The sequence below is a fragment of the Camellia sinensis genome, chromosome 5 (genome assembly GCF_055761805.1).
Source record: "Camellia sinensis isolate YWXY chromosome 5, ASM5576180v1, whole genome shotgun sequence".
Taxonomy (NCBI): domain Eukaryota; kingdom Viridiplantae; phylum Streptophyta; class Magnoliopsida; order Ericales; family Theaceae; genus Camellia; species Camellia sinensis.
Genome location: NC_138965.1, coordinates 105,482,587 through 105,490,074, shown reverse-complemented (window position 1 = coordinate 105,490,074; position 7,488 = coordinate 105,482,587).

The window sequence follows — 7,488 nt, the reverse complement described above, 5'->3', positions numbered from 1 at the left end:
TTTAGAATAATAAAAGTTGCCCATTTGGTCAAATTTTACCGGAATGTTAAGATCATTACGTTGCATAATGAAAATTTACAATTTTTTTCTTACAATTGTATTTTTATGCTTAAAATATTTAAAAAGTTTATAACTCTACTTTTACAAATTTATTTTAAATAAATTTATATTTTTAAAAATGTTTTATGCTTAAATTTATATTTGGTCAATGTACACACATGGATGAATCTAGGATTTAAGTTTCGAGGAGGCAAAATACATGCAACTTTTTAGAAAAAAATATCATTTCATCCCTCAAATTTTCACGTATTTTTTAATTTGACCCTTAGATTTTGATTAATATCAATTTTACGATCAAACTTTCAAAACTTTGATTACTTTGACCCATGCTGTCACATTTCGTCTACAATTGAACGAAATATGCTGATGTGGGGGCCAAATTGATGATTAAGGTATAGTTTGGGAGGCAAATTGATTTTTAAGGTATAGTTTATGAGGTAAAATGAAGTTTCAAATGAACTTTAGTGTCACGTCAGTACGTTCTGTCTAATTGTAAACGGAATGTGACGGTAGAGGCCAAATTGATTAAAATTTCGAAAGTTTGGATATAAAATTCATATTAATCAAAGTCTTGGGAGTCAAATTAAAAAACGCGTGAAAGTTTGAGAGGTAAAATGATATTTCCTCAAACTTTTATCGAAAAACATTATTATAAAATTTTAAATTTTGATGTATAAAAAAATGAATAATATTATTATTAATTAGACATTTTTTGTCAACATAATTGAGAACAAAAATATAATTGGACATATTTCTTGACTGCACTAACTTAACAAAATATTAACTGTTACTATGTATCCGTCTAGTAAAGTTAAGTATTTGAAAATGTTATAGTCGCCACTTTTATAATATATGTAAAAGCATCTATGATAAACTCGATATCAAAACCTTGATTAATATCTTTCTCAATAAATATGATCAAGTAACTTGTTACGAAATCATCTTCCATCTTATTAAGCAGTTTAGTTTTGAAAAAAAAATTATAATTGAAAATGTATATCTTTATGAGTATAATAATAATCCGTTTCAATAAACGGTATTAAATTTTATTAACGTATTTTAAGAATGTCACGTTGAAGTAGACTATTTTTATTTCAAAACAATATTTCTATCTCTAGAGAATGAACAAACAATAATGAATACAAAATAAGATGCATAAGCAAATTAAAGAATAATTTATAAAAGAAGAAAAAAAAAAAACCATAAATGATATATGAACAGAAAACAAGAATAGTAACAAATAAAAACAAATAAAAGAATACAAGTAACTTTAAACAATATAAAAATATAACAAATAATACAGATAACAAATAGAATAGATTAATATTTGATAAAACTTAATTTAGAAAATATTTTAAAATTTTGTAATGTGAATAATTTAGACAGTGCAAACTACTGAAATTTTGAAGATGCAAAATACCTCAATTTAAAATTATTTTACTAATTACTAGTATAATATATAATTTTTAAAAAATTGGGGAGTGCGATTGCCTCTCCCCGTTCCCCTAGATCCATCCCATGTACATGTAAGTTTCTTGTCATTTATAAATAAAAACATAAAATTATCGTGACTTATTAATTAAAGAGCACCATTAAGCCGATTAACATTTAAGCAAAAATATTAAAGTAATTTAACACTTGTGCTTTATTACATGTGTAATTTAAATTTCAACATTTAAAAATAAATATATAATCTCTTTATATCTTGACACATATTTAATTCGTGGTAAGCCAAACGCAAATAACTCGTGATAAAATAGTAGAACTGGAATGCATTAGCACAGTAGAACTGGAACTTGTCTGACCATATGTATCGAATGATATGAAATTTTCGTCTTGTGTTTTGTGATTTGTGATTTGTGATTTATGCGATAAAATACAAATTCAGTGAAGAATAACTTTTTGCAAAGGTTACCGCCTAAACCTCATTCCTCATTTGATATAACAAAAAATTAATGAAAAATAATTAAAATCTTACCATTATCGTTACATTACCATTAACAATACTAGCACATTATCATTGTCGTTGCCACCACCACTACTATCCACCTGCTCTATCACTATCACTACCACTCCCATCACCCTCACTTTCACCATCACCACCACTACTAATGCATAAATTTTAAAGATGTACTTAAACATAGGGTGAATTATACTAATGGTTCCTGTAATTTGAAACTTGCGTCATTTTTTTAGTCCCTGATCTTTCAATTATGATATATTTGATCATGAATTTTGAATTTCGTTTCAAATAAAAACAATTGAAGATACCGTTGTTCCATTTTAAGGACAAAATCGTTAATTTAATAAAATATAGACTAGTTTGATAAAAATAAATGTCAAAAAATTATTTTTGAATTTTTAAAAATTATTGCTACCCACCCAAGATAAAATTATATAAAAAGAATAAGTCTTTTTATATTTTTATTTTTTTACCAAATTAATTTTTAATATGTGTTTAGATGATGATCATATACTGGGTGATTGTTTTTATTGATATTTTTAGATGGTTAGCATGTAATAAATGATTGTATTTGTTGTTAACAGATATTTTTTGATTGTTATTATGTAATGGATGATTATTAGGCTTTTAATGTGTAATCAATATGTTTAATATATGAAATATTTTTAGTTTTGGATTTTTTAATTTAATGGATTGGTTTAATAATGACACCAAAGTTATCACTATATTTGACATTTGAAAAAATAGAAACTTATTTAATGGAAAAAATATTTTTACTCTCCTAAAAGATAAAATTATATAAAAATGATGTGTTTTTTTATTAAAAAAAATCACCGATTTAATTTTTAGTTTATTAGAAAAAAATTCTAAAAATAGATTATGAAACCAGACCAAACAGAACTTTATGACAAAGAAAATTCCAACATTATTCATTAAAAAAAAAAAAAAAAAGTCATTGCATTTCAAATAACATACAAGTTAATTAACACAAAAAAAGTTGCATGACAACTTTGCACTTGAAATGGACAGTTTGCAAATGAAACATCTTTAATTATCCTTGTTTGAAACAAAATTCAAAATTCATGATCAAATATATCACAATTGAAAAGTTAGAGACCAAAGTGACACGTCCCAAACTATAAGGACTGTTAATGCAATTCACCCTTAAACATAAGAAAACATTTTCTATCAAAGCACACTTTTTTGTATATACATACATATATTTATATATATATAAATAAAAAAATAAACAAAATGAAAGAAGAAGAAGAAAGAATTAATAGTTTTTGACAAAACAAATAAACATGTAAATATTGTTAGGGAAATTCTAATATACACATCTCTTAAAAGGGGTGTACCATATACACCTCTAGTTATGTCATTTTATTCTTTAGTCATGATCAATTTTCTTCTTTAGTTATGACTTATGAGATTTTTAATTATACCTTACGTAGTGTTTGGTTATAATTTTTTTTCTTTTAGTTATGACTCAAAAAATATGAAATTATACTCTCTTTTTTAGCGATAATTGTATATGGTACACACCATTATAATCTTTACCAATATGTTATACTTACTAAATCTTATTATTATTAAAATATAAAGAACGGATCGGAACAATTTTTTTGGAGATAATTATTGATTATTTTAATGTAGATTAAACCAGTTTTGTAAAAGGCAAAATAAAATCATATCATTTGGATCGATTCAAATCAATTAATTGAGGGGAAATTGTTGAAAAATGGAAGGTTGAAGAAATAATTGCATAATCAAATTAAAAATATTTGCATGATACATGATTTTTTTTTTTTTTTTGGCGCAATCATGGTTCAATGTACATTTTTGCCAATTTCTTCTTCCTTATCCATTTTTTTTTTATCTTCCCTTCATTTTCCCACTCTCTAAAAACCTTAATTCAACACCGACTAACCCCTTCTAGTATCGACATATCCTCTTCCACATTTTTCTATTGCGGCCATGCTCTGTCCTTGGCCTTCCACATTCATTCATCCTTACATCTTGTAGTTGCCATTAGCACTTCTCTCACTTCTTCCCGTCGCTATAAGTCCCTCTCATACCCCACACAAACGATAAGACATCCATATTTCCTTAACCACTGCAAACCATTGTCGCTCCATCTCTTCACCACATCACCCCTCCCCGATGCCCTATTTCATCTCTATAGACGATTAAATTTCAACAAGCTAAGAGAGAGAGAGAGAGAGAGAGAGAGAGAGAGAGCGAACCAAATCACGAAGCCTATATCATTGCTACATCCAATCATCGCCTCCTTCTTGTCTCTCTTCGCTTTCCTTTCCCACTTTACAAAAACATATTTAGGGTCCGTTTGGTTTAGTTTTAGAATTATAATTTGTGTATGGAGTTGTGTTTTGAGTTCTGAGTTTTTGAATTATGATTTGAAAAGAGAAAATTTGTTTGGTTATGAGTTTTGAAAATAGTTTTGGGATGATTTGTAATTTTTTAAATTTTTTTTATTGATATATAGAATATGAGAGAAAGTAAGAGAAAAGAGAGAAAAAATGATTGATTAATTGAGAAGAGAGAATAGATGAGCTTTGAAAGTAATTTTGAGTTGTATTTTAAAAATATGTTTCGTTAACATGTTACATCCAAGTCATGATTTAAAAATAGAGTTGAATTTTGTAAAGTAAACCAAACGCTACCTTAGTTTCTCCATATCACATTTCTTAATCTCTAGATCATGACACGATCTATATATATATATATATCTTACAATCTTGCAATGATAGTGATGGAAGTTTTGTGAAGGAGGTTGTAGTAGCGGTGATGGTGGGTTGAGCGAGCTTTGGAGATGAAGGCAATGGCAAAAAGAAAAAAAGAAAGGTATGGGTAGATAAGTGCGTTAAAAGACGATCGAAGGGGCTGAGAAAATAGGTTGGACTAGAGGAGAAATGGCCAATTGCAGCTGAGAGATGTGGGGGATAGATAACCAATAACATTTGGAAATAGTAAGGGAAAGGTAGTTGCTGATCGAAAAAATATGGGAAAAGAGGACGAAAAAATAGAGAGAATTATAAAAAATATAGGAGAGGCAAAAATATACACTGAACCATAATTTTGCAATATATATTTTAAATTATTTTTATATATTGTGCAAATATTTAGGGAGCGTTTTTAGTAAATACCATTCTTAAGACTTATGTTCCATCTAACTCATATTCTTCTTGAGTATTCCATTAGGTCTTGTTTAGGTTAATATGACCAAATCAACATTCCAAACTTTTTGCACGTGTTTCTATTTTGAAACCAATATACAATAAAATAAAATAAAATAAAAATAACAAGAGTCCCTAATTTTAGAGAAAAAATCTCTCCCTCATTTCAAAAAAAAATATCCCCTTATTATATGGAGAAAATCTCTCCCTTATTCTAGGAGAAAATCTCTTCCATTCTAGGATTAAAAAAGGAAGAAGAAAAGGAACGAATGACAAAGACAAAATCAGCTAATAAATAGTCCAAATGTTATCAAAGAAAAAAAATGCATGAGCAGATGATTCAAAAATATCATTTAACCTGTAATGAACTGCATTTAAATCAACACAATATTATCAATATTATCCCCTCATGGAACCATACACATGAGTGTGTGAACATTAAGATGGGTGCGACTACCTATTTGTATTACAGAATTAATGTGAACATTCACATCTCTATGTACACTACGTTTGTAACCAAAATAACACATTGTTGTTTATACTAGTACTACTATTTTTTAATGTAATATTAACATTAATTGTAATTTGTGAGTAATGCATTGTTAATATTTTCATGTTGTTTTGCTATTATAGAAACACTAAGAACATTCACATTGTTGCTAGTTGCTTGTTATTATATACACATAACCATTGATTTAGTGTGCATTGTGGTAAATGCAATATTGATGTGAACATTTATATCTCTATGTTGTACTGTTCAGATTACCAAATGCAAAACATTAAAATTTGATAATTCACAACAACAATTACTTCAATGGGTGTGAACGTTCATATTCACTGAAATATCCAACCAATAAGACACACTATAACACCATATCAATTTATCTGCAAACCTTAGTTGGATTCTATATACCACAAGACACTAATCAATTTTCACTAATTTCACAATACATCCTACAAATTTCAACTCTTCTCAACATTTTTTTACCAATTTCAAAAACACTTTCGGCTTCAATTCTCAAAAAACTATATATACACATATATCTCTACTGAATACACACACACACGCAGACAGAAAAATCAATACACACACGCAGACAGAAAAATCAATTACCACAATGATGAACTCATGAACAAATTGGGATTTTTGGGATGAGGTTATCATAGAATGATCCGATCTCAAACTACAGAGTACAAGCCTTGTTAAAGTGTTACTGCAATCTAAATGAAAGTATACTGGTTTGGATAGGGAATTAAGCAAAGAAATTGAAGAATTCATAAGAAAATCAAAATGGGTTTGGTGAGAAAAATAAGGAAATTGATTTTTCAAGCTTGGATTTGGTTCGATTAGAGCGATAACTGTAGAATAGAGCATCGATATATATATATATATATATGAACCCAAGGGTGCTGTGACTTAGTCACAATAGCAATCTACTGTGCTCCCGTGGTGGATTTTTTCGAGTCTTTTTTGATGATTTGATTGTAGGGTTTGTTAAATAGATCATCCATACAAAAAATCAAATTAATTGGAAATCTATAACTTTATAACAAGAGTACATTTGTTTTTAAAAAAATAAATGGTTAACATTATCTAGATAATTTTTGTAAAACAATTTAAATATGATCATAAGGTTACAGATTTCTGATTAACTTGATTTTTGATATGGATGATATACTCGATGAACCCTACAATATAAACGGTTCAGATCATCAAAAAAATTCAAAAAAAGCCTCCACGGACTCATAGCAGATTGCCGTTGTGACTTAGTCACAGTAGAAGCCCCAGGTCTTATGTATATATATATATATATGGAAATGAGAGAGAGAGAGAGAGTGGAAAGCATATATTACATATTATCAAAATAAAATAAAAAGGTATTATAGTTCTAAAAAAATTATAAATCAAAAAAAAAAAGAAAAAGGATCTTATGTGATAAAAATCTAAACATATTGGATTTGATGGAACACTAAAAAACTTTATAAACTTGTTAGATTATAAGTCAACTAAGTAAGATTTATAAATAAACCCCCTTATTTAAATTCCCACCAATTATTATTATTATTTCTTCAACTTTTTATTTTTCTTGCAATTTCTCCATTTATTAATTCTATTAGTAAATTTTAACACCCACATTGGATGCCACCCGAAACACGTTCTAAAAAATACACAATGATATAATTTTCATGGTAAAAAATTCTGAAATTAATTAAAAAAATAATAACAACAACAACATTATAAATTTATCCTTATCAATTCAAAATTTA